At 32.6% G+C, this 19365-nt stretch overlaps 1 protein-coding gene across 3 annotated transcripts in view; it reads left to right on the forward strand.

Annotated features, from left to right (window-relative positions):
• LOC118179414 (uncharacterized) overlaps positions 1-19365 on the forward strand; it is a 245971-nt gene that overhangs the window by 204710 nt on the left and 21896 nt on the right. The window lies entirely within an intron of this gene.

Consider the following 19365-nt stretch of genomic DNA (forward strand, 5'->3'; position numbering starts at 1 on the left):
GAGCGATCAAATTTTCAATAACGTAGTGCTCCACCCGAACATGTGCACCATGGAAGCCCGAATTTTGAATTTCGATTTTTATATTTCATATTTTGTAAAACTTTAATAAATTTTTGATTAACAAGCTCAAACGGTATGCTAGCCAGCAGTGGAAACGTTGTTAAGGGAATAACACTTTTTTACCTTCAGCGGGCGAGACTGTCTATCGGAAATTTTAAAGATATGAAGATTTTAATTATTTTGTGATTTTGCTGTTGAATGGAATTTTATGAGAAGTAAGTGAGAAGAACGTGATATTTAATAAGTCAAGTCAACACTTAAAATGTTAATAATAAAAAGACAAAAAATGTTTTGTGAGACAACTTACTAAGAAAATTAACATTGGTATGATAGACTGAAAAAATAGAAAAGTGTGTGCCAACAAAATACTCCATCAGGAATTCTAAACATATGCTGATTTTAAAACTTTTGTGAATAACTAGCATGTTACGTGATAAAAGTGGCTATTATAATTCAAGTGAATTTACATTAGATTTTATATTCACAAGTAGAGTATCCATATTCAAATCGGGGGGAGGGGGATTAAGTGATTGTCAATAGATTTGTTCATCAAGTAATTTAACATTCGAAATTTCCAAAGCTAGCGTAAGCTGACGTATTGAGTAATTTTCTATCGTTATGTCGTATATGCATTATTTACTGCATTATTTTTCGATAAAAACGTAATAATTTAGCTAAAATTCTTGTAATAAATTTCATGCAAAATATATATCAGGTTCTGTTGCACACATATTTGACTGGCTGAACATTTTGAATCCAAACTCAATGTAGTTTTAGCCTGTAGAATATTAAATCTCTGTAATTCTGGATGTCATAAGTATTGCGAATCTATCAGCATAAGTATTGCGATTCAGCTTGAAATAAAATATGAAAAAAAAATCTAGCCATCATTATCTTTTTATTTTTAAATATAGTAAACCCTCTTACGAAAACCTCTTCTCTAAGATGAATACATCTGTAAGTGATCATTATCTCTGGAAATGTAATCGAATGCTGGCTATTTATATCACCTCTCTAAATATTATATCATCGTGGTTCGAGTTCCGGCGAGGGCATTGCTCATTTTTCATTTTTCCTGCTTTGAAATAACCTAATGTCTCTACAGTGGCGCCCGAACTAAAAGAAGGTGGTGGATGATGATTCTCCAGCACCGAGATTTGGCAATTGGGTCCCCTAATTCCGAGTCTCCCTTTAAAAGGAGTATATAAGGTATTTCCCCTGCCTTCTTAGCATGCCTTCGTGGTGTAATGGTCAGCACACTTGGTGCGTATTCGAGAGGTCCATGGTTCGAGTCCCGGCAAGGGCATTGCTCATTTTTCATCTTTCCTGTTTCGAAATAACCTAAAGTCTGTACGACTCAATGCAAGTGTTCTTTAGTTACAATTGTTTAAATAATGTGTCTAATGTAATTATGCTCTTATTCTTCATCCCAGTCTTTCTAAATCCCGAACAACGTATGAGTTTAGATATTGGTTTCTATTCTTTAGAACAAGATAAAATAACATGGAAAAATATTATTTTTTATTCCCATAACTAATCTAAAATTTGAGGAAAATGCTTTCCCTAATCAAGCTTTACGTTATAATGGGCTAGAATTGTACCACGTGAGTACCGTAGAGCTACCACGTGATTATCAAGCTAACTGAAAACTTATGTATCTCATTTAACTCGAAAAACTACAAAAATCTATTGGAATAGTTATCACATGGTGATAATAATTGCATAATAGATTTACTACTGTGTTGCAGGCAAGGCGGATTATTTCTAAATTTTAGCCAGAGTTTTAAAGAAGTTCTTGCATCTTGAATTGTAACATAGATTTTAATGCAAATGTCAAATCAAGCAAAATAAACAGTTCCTGATATAAATCGCTAATTTCAAAAATTTTGACCTCGTTTCTCTTACATTATCTGTGACTTAAATCTGATGCAATAAATCGGCAATAAAAATACCGTTAGCAACTTCGGTTTTGCCGAGAAAGGGGGGGGGGTGCATGTACACTGCGCAAAGAAACAAGCAAACAAAAACAGCTTACAAAAAAGTAATAATAGCACTGATCTTATCTGTGAACCGTCGGAGAACAAAACACAAAAATCGAATTAAAAAAGTACCTTGATCGGGTTCTGTAGGTATCGCATAATGAGTTGCGGATGAAGTGAAATCTCAAAGTCGACCCGTTTTCCGTCGAGTCGATCATTAGCTTTGTAACGCGTGACTCTGCTTTATGGACGTCACCGATTTGCTCACTGACTTGTGACGCCATACTCTGCAGAGATTTTTATTTCTCCGGAAATGACATAATTGGACTTATAAATCACAAAGTAAGTTGTACTTGCAATTGAAAATTTCTAAAAAAAAAAGTAAAAACAGATACTGACACTTGTCCCCTGGACAATTGTTTTTAAAATTATCTGTCGCAGCAAGAAGTACTTCTTGAAACAAGACTTAACAAGAAACCATTCTGATTGATCATCTCGCTTTTAGGTATAGTTTATTCAAAGTAATTTAAAAGACTTTTGTAAGTATTCAGTGTTTGATAAAAATGTCTGTTTATGAACTTAAATACAGAGAAATTTAAATGAAAATTGACTTTCTTAGGATGAATTTTATTTTTTTTTCTCACAAAATGTTGTATGCAACGGAAAACATTTTTGAGATGAACAATTAGAAAAAAATGCTGTAATAGTTTGAAAGAATAAATCTAAGTAGTTCACCAATTTTATATTTTAAAAAGTTTTACAACACCAAAAAAGAACTTTCATATGAGTAAAGCCTCATAAATGTGGTTTCTTGAAATTGTTAAAGTAAAAAAAATAATTAGCGGCAAAAGCCTCACGTCTGAACGAAATAAAACTAACTAAAAAATTTGCATTTAAAATAAATCTTAAAGGATAAATTATAACATTATGTCAGTAAATCTTTTAAATGTTTTTATGTTAAATCGTTATGGTGTTTCAAACAGGCATTATACGGAACAAATATTTATGCAGAAAAGCTATTCTTATGCCTACGTCAATGCGTATGCAAATGTAAAACAATATAGAGGTTTCAAATAGCGGAATACAAATTTATTTTTCTCCACGTGACGAGTTCAAAGAAAAGTTTCAGACAGTTTCTGACAGAAACTTTTCAAGTTTTTAGACCGTTGCGTTATGTTAGTTAACGCTGCCTTAGATATATCGTCGCATATCGCGGCAAGGCTTTCCACTGCATGAAAGATAAGATCTTTAATTCTTCTTTAACATGACTTTGCACTTAACCATTTCTCAGAATGCTGACATTTTACAAAATATAAGATGTTTGAATTATCTTTCGTTGGTCTTTCTTGGTGTAGTTCCCTAGAGAGGGATTGTTTAATATCGATGTTAATTTAAATTCTCAAATCACCAGTTACTTTCAGAGGTGGTCGTCTTAAGTAGATAACCGCTACGAGTGAGTTCATTGTATCTGAAACAGCATAATGATGATCCAGATGTTAATGGCTCACAATGTAATTACAAGTATAATCCTTATGGGCTATTTTTATTTAGACAGAGAGTGAGAGGGCAAAGGGAAAAGAAAAGAAAGGGAAAGAATTTAGTCTACACTTTCACAGAACGTTCAAAAAATTTTAGCATTGTATAAGTAATAATTAAAATTTGAAGGGGGCCTTATTACTATTTAGCCATTTTTCTTTCTAATGCTGTAAACCTGTTCACAGATTCTCTGAATTGGATTACTTGACGTAAGCTAAATAAATGATAGGCACTTCATCGATTTTTCTGGATGTCTTTGCAGAAAACAAGCTCAGAATTATTCTTTAATTTCCCTGTTATATCTCACCCCCTCAGGTCCCTGATCCCTCTAATTGAGAAGCGGCCTCATCACCTAATTATATGCTCTGCAGAATTTAATACTGGATTCTTCAAACTCCTTTTTTTAGCACGGCGAACTTTCTCTGAGACTATCACTCACAATATCAAATGATTTTGGTCTCCCTTGGAGATTATCTCCTAAGAGATTAGACATTCAGTGCTGATGTTAATTCATGTTCTTAAATTATTGGTTACTTCATATGTGATTGTATGAGGGAGGAAATTGCCACGACAGGATTCACTGCGTTGTTGTATTACATGTATAAAGAGCATTTGTTATAGATTCATTTATATTATTTTAATTTTTCAGTGCTGATGTTAATTCATGTTCTAAAGTTATTGGTTACTTCATATGTGATCGTGTGGGGAAGGAAATCGTTACAACAAGATTCACTGTGTTGTTGCATTTACAAGTATAAGTTCATTTATATTATTTTAATTAATAATCGCTAAAAGTGATTCTTCAATGTATTTAGTATTAGATTAAACAGTGTGCGCTGATTTAGGTGGTATGTTTGAATTGTTCCTGTTTAGTATGTATCTCATTTTACGAAAACGGCATTTTCTGTGTTCCTTTGCATTGTAAAATTACAGTTTATGGATTTTGTGTCTTTTTGCTCTGAACCCTTAAGTTGCAGTCAGTATTTATCGTTACATGATGGACATTGGTTTAAAATGCTCTCGATTAAAATCCGGGTAGAAACAATGAGTATTTAAAAGTTACATTTTCCAAACATGAAATCGTAAAATTTATTTCATGTATTTCGAGGACTTTTATCCTGAGCACATTTCACCTGAGCAAAAATAACCGATTAGTATTAAAAAAGAAAGGAGGCCAATATTAGAAATCGTGGCTGAATTTAAAAATAGTTAATAATTAAGAATAAGTGGAGAAAGGTATAAAAGTTAAGTCCTGTTTGTCTTCCCAAGCGTTAAATTCTTCCTAACCTTGAATCCATCAAGAAGCATCCACATAAACAAGCATCACACCCTACCAGCGAGACCACCCAAGGAATTCTTAATTTTTATTTTCCCACGTTTGCATCTATTCGGCAGTCCGGGCGAGAATGACTGTTGGAGAAAAATTTCCGCCGTTTAATTGAGTGCGAAAACGATTTGAGGTTTTACGGACCCCCACAGGTAGCTACCCGCGGTTTCTGTCCGACGGTTCCTTTTTTGGGGCGTATCCGGGCGAGACCCTCTGCTGGGATGAAGCAGATAAATCGAATTTTTGTTTTTCTCCGCTTTCCTTTTCGTGCTAGTATATGCGCGTTTTGATGTTGCAGACAACACCAATGTGCAGAAGAAAATACTTCGATAATGTTTTCAAAAGTTTTTGTTCTAGAATATATTTTGGATAAACTTAGGCGGGAAGCACTTTTGTTTCAGAATTTACGCAGTCTAAGAACGTTTTTGTCTTCGTATTTGATGCTTTCTATTAATATCTATGGTAATATTTATTTATTTCCCCCTTTTAGGCAAATTAATTTTGTTCCTAACTTTTATGAAAGAGGAAGTTAACAAGTGAGAATAATGATTATTGTGTCAACTGTTATGATTTACTATTAGAATGAAAATCATATTCACATTTAAGAATATTATATTAGAATGTAGGATCTAGTCTTCTTAGCTAACGTGCACTGTAACTATATCTACTTAAAGGTCGATGTTGCGATTTTCGCAAGGTCTCGAAGATGAATACAGCAGGGAAGTGTGGAAAAGACCCTTTTACTGAACCCAATAGTTTACAGACTGCACGCTCCAACTAATTCTGCAAGCACCCCAAGTAGTTGGTTCCTATAAGTTCAAACAGCTGATATAATTAATAATGTGCACTCTCAGGAGCGCAACCATGCTCTAACTAAACGTTTCGCTAATTCAGATTAAACACACTCTCGTTCACCCTAACTGATTTACATACTGTTGAGAGAAATGAGAAGAAACATAAAAGGCTAATAAAGTATATTAAATTATATAACGATTAAGGAAAATAATAGAACCCTATAAGAATAATCCTTTTTTCATATCTGAATTCAGATGCCAGTGCGGTAGACAGATACTCTCAATGGCTAAAGAATAGTCCAATTGATTAATCGTTGCTGAAAGAAAATTAAACGAGTAAAAATAAAAATGATACGAGAACCGATTTTCTCAGCGAAGTTCAATAACACGAAATGGATTTATTAGCAACATTTTTAAACATCTCAGAGGAAAAATGTATTGTTTTCAGTTAGTGGATTTAATGTCCTGCAAAGGTGGAAAGCATTGCCATTTAAGGAATATATATATATATATATATATTTGCTAACCACGAACACAAGAAATCGTGTGAAATAAGTATACATGAATTTTTGGAGTAAATTATTTTTTTCTTTATTATTAAAAATCGCCACGTTGTATTAAATTGCGATGGAATAATATCATAGAAAATATTTTTCTATCGTTTGACTTTGCCATTTTGAACAAATCATTTTTATATCTAAAATTTTGTTCTCTAATATCTGGAGGATTAATTTTAAAAGCAGTAGGCTCATAGTGATCCCTTAGTTTCAGGTGTTTGTTTCAAACATTAAATCTGCATGCCAAGATCAAAATGATTTTCTTTTCAGTCTAAAATTTTTATATTCATTTTAAAATATTTTCTAAATTTTAACTGCAAATTTATGTATGTTTTATACTGAAATCAAAAGTTTTAAACAGGTTTTTTTTTTTTTTTTTTTTTTTTTTTAAATTTTTTTGCGATGCATTTTCGATTTCCGATAATTAGTTTGCGTTGAGTATTTGTTAAAGTTCGTTTCCCTAATGGCTATTGCTTATTTTCACTGAGTCAAAATGTTTAAAGTGAAGGACAAAATAAGTTGACTTACGAAGAGGGTCGGGTTTGATTCATTAACTTGAGCGTAGGTGCAACAACAGCGGAATTGGCAATCCTTGAACCCCTGCCTGATGTAGTGGTATTAAAAATTAAATGGATTGAGTTAATATGCTAATTTTTGCCATTTAAAATATTAGCATACGTATGCATTTACATTGCCTTTTTATAATGCCTATTAAAAAGGGAAAGGGACAGAGAAATGAAACGTGCCCCTCCCAGTGAAATTGATTAAGGAAAAATAACTCATTTTTCAATTTTTAATTGCGATTTTGCAAAAAGTTAATTCCTCGTATAAAACGGTAGTGTGTTTCCGTTATTATTATTCATTAGGTGAAATATTTTTTTCTTCATGAAAACTTGTTTTTTTCGGTAGAGTTGGGTAAAAAAACATATTGCTAGCCTTTCGCCAAAGTCACGAATTTGCAGTTATTTTTAACTGCTTTTACTTCTATCGGTTTTCTGTGTTCTTTTTCAATATTTTAACGGTTTTTTTAAAAGGAACAAACGAATATTCTATGAGATAAATGTATGAGATTTACTGTGAAGAAGTTCCAACTTGGTTTTTCTCAAAACAAACATTTAAACGAGTTTCTCAGAAAAACAGTTTTTCAGATTCGTGACTTTGGCGTTAAGGTGAGGATATGAGGCTGCCATTATTCGCTTATATTTTTCAGTAGAAACCGATTACATTCCTCAGATTCAGATTTATATTTTTAATACATACGTGATATTTTATTATATTATAACAATAAATATTAGTCTTTAAACTATTAATTAATATCTAACCCGATGTTTTCATGAATCCTTTCTACAATATTTTTAACTTCTCTAGAAAACGGAAAACTGTAAACGCTGATGTTATGCAGAAAATAAACACTACAAACAAAATAAAATACTGTCTAAGAAAGTTATCATAAAAAAACCTTTCCTCTCATTTATATTTTTTGATGTTAAAAGTTCATATGCTATCTCTTAAAATCAAGAATACCGAAAGCGTGATGTGTGGATCTTCAGGAAAATATGTTTTCGAATAATAGTTAGGTAGAAGTCAGTAACACCGTAAAGTTCAAATACGTGGGTTGCATAATAACGCGGGATTAACTTTTACTCTGACTGCATGTTAGCAGCATTAATATAAAAAACATTCATTTATTTCTTTCGGTAAAGTTTGAATTCGAACTATTTAGCTTCGATTTACTTCGAGCATAATTCGAAAAGTTGTGAAAGGCATATATCATGTGGCTCGGAAGATCTTCATGTAGCCTGCACCTCCATGATCTGAATGCAGTAATGAAATCGATGTGTAAAGATAATCGTTACTAGTGTTTCAACGGTGCGAAACTTGAAACTTCGTTGCTAGGTCATAACTTATGCTCCAGTGAGCTTGACATTCACACTCTCTTCTATCACATTCAAGCCCTCAGCGGGTAAAATGCGTTTTCCTACTGCCATGTTTTGCAACTTAATGTAGATGATGAATGACTTTTCCTATACTTATGTTTTGGATCGACTTGTAACCTTTACAGAAGGTATTAGAAGAATATCTTGGTGGATGTTTATTCGGTTCATCGTCATTTTTTGGCACTGTTGGTCTGTTCTTAATAACGCTTGATTTTTATTCAAAAATAAAAGAATCTTTTCAGGGCCAATCCTAGACCATCGGCCGTTCACGCGCAAATTAAATTTTTTTCAAAAGAAATATAATACGTTTGATAATCATTTAGCCGCCTACATGCTGAGCATCATCTTGCTCCCCCCACTAGGATCAGCCCAGATTTATGGGTACGTTTAATTCGTAATTAATTCACTTTTCTACCAAGAGTTTTAAATGTAAACAAATGGCGGCTTCTTTAGGCCCAGCGGCATTTTTAAATTGTTGATACTTCTGCAACTATTACATGCAGATTAATTAACGACATAAAAACCTTACCAGAACATGAGAATAACAAATATAACAGAATATAACAAATAATTACTTTAAAAGAAAAAAATGCACAATTTACCAACATATAAGAGGGAAAAAATACTCAACGAGGTCAAAAAAATTCCAATGTCAAATAAAGTAAAAGAAATTAATTAGACACTTTTCACTGAATTCAAGATTGAAATTAAAATGTAAATAATACGAAATATACTTAGAAATTAACAGAGAACATTGAAATCATAACTAATTAGTACGAAACAAGTAAAAGTAAGTAAATAACAAACAAGTAAGTAAAGGAAGTGAAAAGTGCTTGGATCATATCTGTATTGGAAAATGTATCACGCATTTTTCAGAGTTTTGTGCTTTATATTCTGTTTATGTTTATTTATTTATTAGCAATTTTTCTTGCGCAGGTGTAATCTAAAACATGTTACCACTTAATACTTTTTATCAAAATTATGGTAGAAATAACCCAGAATAAACGCAAGTAGAAAGAATAACCTAAAATACATGCAAATAATTTCTAGTATAAATGCAACTTTCTATCTGTCATTAGAATTCTTGGATATTGAAAATACCAGTTAAATGCACTTTTTATAATTACGATAATGTATACTGCGGAAAAGGACCACATAGGCTTCCAGCTCGCATAATATCTTCTGAAGGTATTGTTTTCATGCTCAGCGAACTGTCAGTTTGGTATATTTCGAAGACAGATCAAGGCTGTTTCAGAAATATTAGATTCAACCAGTCAAAAAGCTTCCTTCCTCCCCCTTCATAAACCTTCTCATCTCTTATACGATTTTCAAGGTAATATAAATCGTAGATAACGAAACAATTTTGAGATCCTTCAGAAAGGAAATTTGAAGTAGACAATATTAAATTCGTATTTTTAATGGAAGTACACTTTTTCCCCTATACTTTTATGATTTTTTTAAATAGTATTCTTTTATGATTTGTTTTATATAGTGTTCTGTTTTGTTCTCTTACCTAATGTTTCAGGAAAGCTAGCGACATGTCAAGAAAAGATAGCTCGCCGAATAACAGATTTAACCTATTACAATTTTAACAAACATGCGGCCTAATTATTTTTCTATTCAATTCCTTTTTTCGTGAGCTACAATAGGCTAACACAGGGATCCTCAACACTATGCCCGCTCGCACCATTGTGTCCGCTGCTGTACAACATAAAAAAATTAATTTATATTTTCAATAGAATGCTATGTAAATATTTTTATATTTAGTAATTAATTAGAGATATATAAGCTTAATTGTTTAAAAAATTATTTGTGTATAATTATATTGCTGCTTGCGTAAAAGATTTAACGGGTTCGTAATAGATTGAACGGGTTCGTAATAGATTGAATACACACAGAACGGATGATAGTTTGATAAAATTTATTTCACCAAAACAAATACTTCACAGTTCTGGACTTTCCACAAAAATAATCGTACAAGTCATCACAGTATTGCAGAGTGCAATCAGTAGTTACACTTCAAACTACTAAAAATGTTAAACACAATGGAATGCAAAGCGCGTCTAAAGAGCTGAGCTAATGCGGAGATATACTCAGCACTCCAAATTGACTCTGAACTAACAACTAACAACTGAGAAACTGATGTTGTTTCCGGTCTTATATAGTTTTCAATCTGGCCGCCGAGATATTTCTAGTACTTCCTACTCCTTGAAATTGCTGGAATTAAGGCCGAATACGGTTACAATTACACAAAGCATCAACTACAGTTTTTCAATTACAATATCCTTTACAGTTATGCAGGCACCGGACCAGAATGTCGTCAAATGGTCCCCAAGTTTGGGGATGTTTGACGATTTATTCCCAAAACCGTTGCCAGTTTGGCGATATTTCGCCAAATTAGTGAGATAGCCATTTACTCAACGTTAAGTAGATTTGTCCATGAATTCTTCTTTTCCCGACTCAGCATCGTTTCTCTCAGCTTTTCATGCTCTATTGTGGTCATTAGGATTTTTTAAAGCTAGAGTTCATGAGAAATGAGCAATTCCCTCGCCGGGACTCGAACCTGGATCTCTTGAATACGCGCCGAGTGTACTACCAGCAATAAATTTATATCTTAAAATAATATTTTTTGTATATTACGTATATTACTACTTATTACTAATTACGTCAACCTATAAATTTACCTTGAGAGAATAAATATGCCCACCATTTCAACGATATTCTAGAATGTCTAGGATACAAAAAGTTTAGTATCTATGAGATAGAATATTTGGCATTTAAAGCAAATCTAATAATAATGTTATTCAAGTTAGCGACGTGTCAAGAAATTTAATGAACTGAAGCAATATAATAATTAGTTGCGTATTCATCAGAAGTTGGAAACACTGAACTCTCGTAATTAAAAAAAAAAAAAAAAAAGAAGAAGTTATATTTAACCAATGTTTAACGTATACAAGTGAGAGGAAATGCTCTGTAAATTCCTTTTCAGATTTTCACAATAGCGTAAGGACTTTTATTTAAGTGATTAGGATAGCGTAAGGATTTTTATTTTTATTTACAATCAAAAACGTTTACTCTGGGAAAAGTTACTTTGCTTATTTCATCACATGTCTTTGTTAATTAGTCGCTGTTTACAGAAAATATTTGTTGGAAATAAGAACAAGCGTTTGTAAGAAGAATGAATTTAACGCTACTTCTTTGTGCTTCGGAGTCATGTATTATTGAAGCGTCTTTCTTTTTGAATTTCCATCATAAATTGCAGTTTTCCGTAAAAACCATTACCGCCATTTATTGCTTCTAAACTTTACATGACTCTTTTGGGTATCTATGGAATTTGAGATATTATGTGTAAACCTTGGGTGAATAAGGAGCTGCAGATACGTCGTATGTGTTCAATGAAAGGAATCAATATAAAATGTATATTAAACCTTCTATTCAAAACGCTAAATTCAACCGAAGATAACTTTATAATTTTACACATTTATTTTATTAAGCAAATCCGTATTCGATACATATTTAATGCATAAAATATGTAAAAACTGTTCTGAAGGCTGTGCTTTTAAAAACTGAAATTTATTAAAGCTAACGGAAATATGCATTGTGTTGACATATTTTTAAACTTCTTTTTATTCACTTAAGTTTTACTAAAATTTTCATAATAATATAAAGCCAGATTATTTGTTTTCAGTATACTTTGCAAACAATTGCGCAATGTAAATAATTATAAATTGGATTAAAATTTTTTGAGTCTTTGTAGTCATAAATATTAGTTGGTTATTAAAAAGACCACCAAGTGGTTCGATATGCATAAGTATCATTTTAAGATTATCTTTTAATTCAAGGGAACAGCTGCATAATAATCACCCTCTTCTCATTGATATTTCATATTATTTGTGAAGCTAAATTTCACCTGCGCTCTTTCTGTTTTTTCAGCACAATCCATTCGTAATTTATGCAGAGATGAAATTAATTTCCTGTAACATCCTATGTACACTGAAATCCTTCCAATTTGGACATACGTACATAACAATTTGTCAGACTACTTTTTCTCCTTGATAATAACAGCTATACTGTGAGACAAAAAATTTTGAAGGCATCTCAGACATACAGTTAACCACGAATTTGTAATTATCACGTGTTCGTTGGTTAGGATACGTTGACCCACAATAGTTTGATGACATCACGGAGGTGTTCTAAAAGAATAAAAGCTGGGGATTAGTGCTGCCAGCTGAGCACTTTAAATTCATTGGCATGTTCTTCTGTCATTCACGACGCGTTGGCACTTGAACTATCTTTTTGTAGTGTACTTCTTCAGAGGAAGGAATGATGAAAAATACTTTAAAAAAGTCCGTAAGAATTTTAGTAACTTTGTTTTAGCTAGTTTCTTCTGAAAGGTACCTGGTTCTTCAGTTTTTAAATTTTTAATACTGTTTTCCATGTTAAAATATTTTTATCTTTATAAAATTAGTATTTTATGACAACAAAAGTTTAAGTCAACAGTAGGGGTTGAAGATGGTTATAATAAAAGAAGAAGGCAAATGTATGCCGTGAAATATATTTGACAGGTATAAAGTGTAGGTATGAAATGCTGTTCATGTTTTTGCACTTAATTGCCGTAAATGGACATAGCAATTAATTTTATTATTAAAATTTTACCAAAGCTATTTTTAAAATTCCAACTAACTGTCAATTAATTATGTTGAGGTAGATGATTTTCCCATCTTTTTTTTATGAGTAACATATAAATGAACATGAAACATGTAATTCAGCTTCACATCTGCATTGATGGGTCTCCTTTGGATTTTGCTCAGGGTGCTGGGGCTGGTGTTTTTAGTGACCTTTCCCCATTGTTCATACATGTTGGTTCGTTTACAACTCACTGTGATAGAGAACTCGTAGCTATTTAAATAGTCCTGAAACAACTTGCTGTTCGTCTCTTGAGGAAGTTGTAATTTTTTCGGATTCTATCTCTGCTCTCCAGGCTTTGACAGACAACCAGGAGAATGGGGGTTCCGGTATACAAAGTTGTAAGGAGCTTCTGAAAGGGATTCAGGGAAAGGTTGCTTTCCAGTAGGTACCTTCCCATTGTGGTCTTTTGGCATCATACTTTCCCATTGTGATCATGGCGGTCTTTTCGCCAGAAAAGGGAACTGATATTCTCCAAAAGTTGTATAGTGATTTTCCGCTCCACAATGGTAAATTAGAAATATAGAGAATTTTCAAGCAATTGTTTCGACGTATGGCTTCGCTGTTGGTGTTAGGCCCGGAGTGCGCTCAAAGTGTACTGGACTCACCTCATGTTGCCGCAGTGGCCGACTTGAGAACCGGAAAGGATTGTCTTAGTTGCTTCGTTTTAAACTGACTAATTCGCCTGAATGTGTTCTGTATGAATCCGGACAAAACATGACTGCTGGTCATCTGGACGAGTGTTCTGCACTAAATGATTTGGATCGTATTGTTAAAAGCATTGGAGAGCTCGTCGCGTAATGTCCTGATGGTCATTTGCATAATGACCTGATGGTGGTCCCGCACTTGTTTAATAATAAATCAGCTCAGTTCGTTAATTTTCAGTATCATTGTCAAACACATTTGAAAGAATATTTATGTATTTTTCTGTTGTGAAATTCATTGATACCAAATAAAAGAATGCCACCCAGATTCGAATTAATATGTTCAGAGATATCTTTATGCTTGAAGTAAAATAGACACTCTTAATATCAATAAAGGTATAAGGAATGCCTCACTCCCCCCAATCCAGCTAGCAAGCTATCTAACCTCGGAGAAAGCATAATTTATTTCTCATATTCCCGCTCTTGAAACCTAATAATATAGCTGGGCGCAAACTAAAAATGTAAGAAACGATAGCTACTCGCCATTTGTATATGGTCGAGTGGATCCTGTGCCTTTCTACTTATATCTTTTAGGGGGAAAGAATGTAAAGAACTATATTTTTGTGTGTGCTTCCAGTTGCACTATTAGTAGTTAACATATCCAGCTAGCAGACTGGAAGTTTCTTAGTCATAGTTAGTTTCTTAGATCGAATTCCTTCGAGGATACAACTGATTTGTTTTTAACATTTCACGCACCGGAAACCTACCATCTCTTTCATCAAATACGAGGGAAAAAATTTTATACATGTCCATTAGCAATCATTATATTGAATATCGAAGTACAGTCTGGTACACTGAATTCTAAACAAAATACCATTCCCTCAAATTTCCGCTTTTGAAGAATGTCGATTACAGCTGGAGCAAACCGCAGGTATTCGTTACTGAGTAACGGGTACATCGGTTGACTCGAAGTACCGATTCGGTACTCACAAATTCATTTCGTTACTCGCATCTGTCGTATGATGCGGTTTGTTCGAGTACGAATGATGCAGTTTCTATGCGAATACGAATGATGCGGTTTCTATGCTAATACGAATGATGCGGTTGCTGTTCGAATACGAATGATACGGTTGCGTCACAATACGCTCATATTTTTCATAGATAATTTTGAATTTTTTTGGGCATCGGGCAAACTCTTGTTTACATTATGTGTTTTAGTTGAAATACTATTTAGTTGTTGATATTTAAGAAAATGAGCAATTTTGATAGCGTGAAGCGTTATTTTGTATTTGCCTTTACTATTGCTATTTATGTTTGTAATTTGAAAATTTAGATAATTCATCTTTTTTTTTTTTTTTTTTTTTTTTTTTTCCTTGAGCGTGCCATAGTCAGATTTTATTGATTTGAAATATTTATATACTGCACTTAGGTATTGTTTATATAAGAATATGTAGGTTAATATAGGTTCTTTACTTCCTTGTATCAAATAAAATGGTAGTAATTATTGTAATCGAGAAAACTTTTGGGTATCATATTTTAACGGAAATATCCGTTTTTGACGATTACGGAATCCATGTGAATTATTTTTTGGGCTGACGCCTGTACGTACGAACATAATGAAGGACTCTCTCTCTCTCCTTTTTTTTTTTTTCTTTTTTTTTCTTTTTTTTTTTTTTTTTTTTTTTTCTTTTTTCAAAAAAACTTATTGTTAAATGCAATCCCATTTACTCTAAGCTGATACTTATGACTAATGATTATGACTTTAAGTTGATACTTGAAAGGGATTTTTTTCGTGATGTGTAAGTACGTTTTTTTGCATTTTGCATAACTCAAAAACGGTTAGTTATAGAACGTTGAAATTTTGTATATGGGTCCGTTATAACATCTAGATGTGCACCTCCCTTTTTATTGCAATCGCTAATACTACCAAACGTAAATATGTATATATATATCAAATAAATTATAATTAAATGTAAAGTACATATATATATGTCCTTATAATTAAATGTAAATTACACACACACACATATATATAAAAATAAAAGCCAAGTAAGGCGAAAATAAAAGCTTTGGTTTTTATTTTATTTAATTATCACTAAATAAGTTACTTGACTTTTATTTTCGCAATCATTGGTTGTAGTCAGGACTTAATTTTTAAAATTAGAAGTGCTGGAGCTCTATGGAAGGCAATCAGGAAAGATGAATAAATAAATAAATAAATAAAAACAAATAAAATAACTATTACAATAATGAAATAATTAGCAACTAGAATATTAAATGATTATTATTATAATTCAATAAAAATTTAAAGACAAATGAAAATTTAATTAATGAATAACTAAGTAATGAAATAAAATACCAAACATCGTCTTGTTTGGGGGCTGTGGCTGAAATTGCAATTTAAGAACTAAGCCGAGCATTAGCTAAATTTAGGCTTTTGATGAGCAAATAATGTACTGTTTACCAGAGTATAGATAGAAATTTGGTTATGTAGCCCATTCTTCTAAAACGACGTTTCGTAGCTGCCTTCCACCACCAATTCCTTTTTTTTTTTTTTTTTTAGTTTCGGTTTATTCGGTTACAGCAAAGCACACTACGGCTATTGCCTACGGGGAGGGAGGCCTTCGTGTAGGATTTTTTAAAGGGAACTGACTCATATGCAAGTTACACACGGGAATAACAATGAAAACGCCCGTGCAGCTAGCCGTTAGCCGGGAATTGAACCCCGGACCGAACTATTAGTGCTCAGCGACTTTACCGCTCGAGCTCTGGTGGGCTCTTTTTTTTCTTTTCATTCGCTGTTTGAAAAACGGGTGTTCACTTTACGATAAAGTAAGCACCTGTTTACTTCAATTAAAATGGGTTATACGATGTGACTCTTCCTACTTTAATCTCACTTAGCTTTTGATTTCTCATATTGATTCAATGTTTTCTGTAGACAAAGTATTTTGATTAGAATAATAGATTTCAAACATGTTCAAAAGGTGTGTATCTGAATATAATTAGGTTTTTATAACATAGGGCCCATTTTATTAGTTTCACATAGTTCTAAAGCAATTGAACCACAGCATCGCTGTTTTGAAAGAAAGTAAAAATGTGAGAAATGTATAATGAACATTAATATACAAGCTTTATTAAAAGTAGTCAGCCTTTTAAAACGTGACCGTCTATGCTTTTAGAGGATTTTTGGAGCTCTGTGCATTTGCTCTGGCATCTTAAAAAGTGATGTTCAATATCAACGTATGTTTATGTTCTCAAAAATACAGGTTTCTTTCAGAAAGCGACCTCTTAGAAGTCGTCAATAAATGATTCAGTATAATTATTTTCTAATAGACCATAGAATAAATTTATTTTAACGTCAATTTAAAAATGGCTGCTTGTACTAAGAGTTAAGAGCAATAAGACTCTAATTTTTCTTTCGCAATTAGCTATCATGCCAGCTGAATTGTTTTCTGCATAACCTTTATTGTGTATAATTGAAATATTTAGCTATGCATTCAACAAATATACAACAAATGTAAGACAAATCATTAAAAAAAATAAAATTTGGAACATTAATGAATGATGAATTTATATCATATTATATATAAATAAAAATTTAAACTCCTATTCCTTTATAATAAATTGAAGAAAAGCTATAAAGTGAATTAATTTTTAAAAACAAAACGAAAATTTAAAAAAAAAAAAAAAAAAAAATTGTCATATACCTAGAATCTAAAAATGACGAATACTGAATTTTACGACTCATGTGTGTATGGGTGTATTTAATTATGGCAAGGCACACTATGGCTATCTGCCTAAGGGGGGATGCCTTCGTGGAGGACTTTCTAAGGGAAACTGGCTCGTATACACGTTACACATGGGGAAAACCACGAAAACACCCTTGTAGCCTGACCGTTCGCGGGATTCGAACCTCGGACCGAACTACCAGTGTTCAGCGACTTTACCGCTCGGCTGCTGGTGGGCCGTTTTACGACTCATATAATAATAAATGCATATTCATATTGTAACAGAAATTTTGTTAGAAGTCTAGCATATGTATAGTTATTTGTGATCTTTTAAAACTGTCGTAACATGATGCATATTTATTATTATCGTGGACCAAAACAGTATGCTTTACATCCTTACAAATATACGTGATAGATTTTAATATTTATTTCTGCATATACTTACGTTTCCCAAAGACACGAAAGCAAGTCAAGCAGATTTTTGTTGCATTAAGCAGACTTAAGTTCTCTTTTAGCTAGTGTAACATAATTTCGGATGTTAGTGTAACATAATTTCGAACTCTATGAGCCTTCCAGAATTATTAGCAAAATAGTGGAAACGTCTTTACAAAGTGTTTTTATAAGCAAACAGCAGATGTACACTGAGCAGTGATCAACTGATATATTTCTTAAATGATTTGGTTTAGTTGATTATGACAAAACACACTGGGGCTATGTGCCTAAAAGGAAAAATGCCTTCGTAGAGCCCTTTCTTAGGAAAGCTGGCTCGTATGGTACGTGGTAAGATGGCTTGTAAGCTGGTACGGGAAAAAAAAAAAACGAAACGCTTATGAAGCCAACCCGTTTGCCTGAGATCGAACTCAGGTCGGAACTACCAGTGTTCAGCGATTTTACCGCTCGACCGCTGGTGGGCCATTTCTTAAATGAATAAAGGTATACTCATAGCATTATGAAATAACACTGATTGAAATATTTAGTGCTTCACTATTATCTCAATAAAGTAACATAAAACTTTCCTTACCTTTTATCGATTTCTAAATTTCTTTTTAAGTTCTTATTCTTACTTAACCTATAACATTTGCGAGCGTTTTTATCGATTTTATTGTTAAGTGTAAAAATCAAGTTGACATTTATAATATAGCATTCCTTGTCTCAACAAATAACAGTCTCAACAAGGAGTTTTTGGAGAGGGGATGAATCGGGGAAATTTCACCCTTTCGTCATTAGCGGTTCTGATGAAGGGAATGGGGGAAGCAGCAAACGAAATAACGAATAACGGACAAATAACGAAAGCTAATCTTTAATGCGGTCTCCCAGTTTCTGTATTTGTATTTGGGAAAGTTTTATGGTCATTATGAAAAAGTGAAAATTTGATATGGATTCCGCATGACTTCCTTCTACGACTATTTAAATTATGCTTATTTTTTCTGCACTTCATTTAAACTTATTTCCTCGAATTATTCTAACTCAATTAAGCGATACCCGAAGGCAAGTTACAAATGGCATCAAACATTGCAAATTTTGAAACTAAATTTCCTGGTCAATCTTTGTCCTACGAGACTCAAACTTCTTGTATTTTTATTTTTTCATAACAAGTATAAAATTTTGCCAGATATAAATATAGAAACCAGAAGACGACATCACAGTTAGATTTCATAATTTGTCCAAAGTTAATTCTTTTTTAAATTTGACATTGACAAAATATGAATATTTTCGTCATTTAAAATTCTGTATTTTTGTTGCATCGTATTTAAACTTGCTTCCTCGAGTTATTGACATTAAATTACATTAATTCCATTATCTATCGGAAAATAATTATAGCAAATCATCTATTTACCACATCTCTAAGAGGTCACCTTTTAAGAGATCTCTATTTTTGGGATCATAAACAAACATTGGTAGTGAACATCATCTTTTTAAGACCACCACATGTAAAATCCTCTAAAAGCATGAATGGTTGCATTTAATGAGGACCCATTACTTTTAATAAGGAATGTAACATTAATCTTAATTATACATGTTTCTGATGTGTGTGCCAAAATAGTGATAACGTACTTCTGTTGCTTTAGAAATGTATGAAATTAAAAAAATGGATACTATACAACAAAAATGTTATT

Source organism: Stegodyphus dumicola, chromosome 1 (assembly GCF_044657685.1).
Source record: "Stegodyphus dumicola isolate Sdum_Otavi_A_Nest chromosome 1, ASM4465768v1".
Taxonomy (NCBI): domain Eukaryota; kingdom Metazoa; phylum Arthropoda; class Arachnida; order Araneae; family Eresidae; genus Stegodyphus; species Stegodyphus dumicola.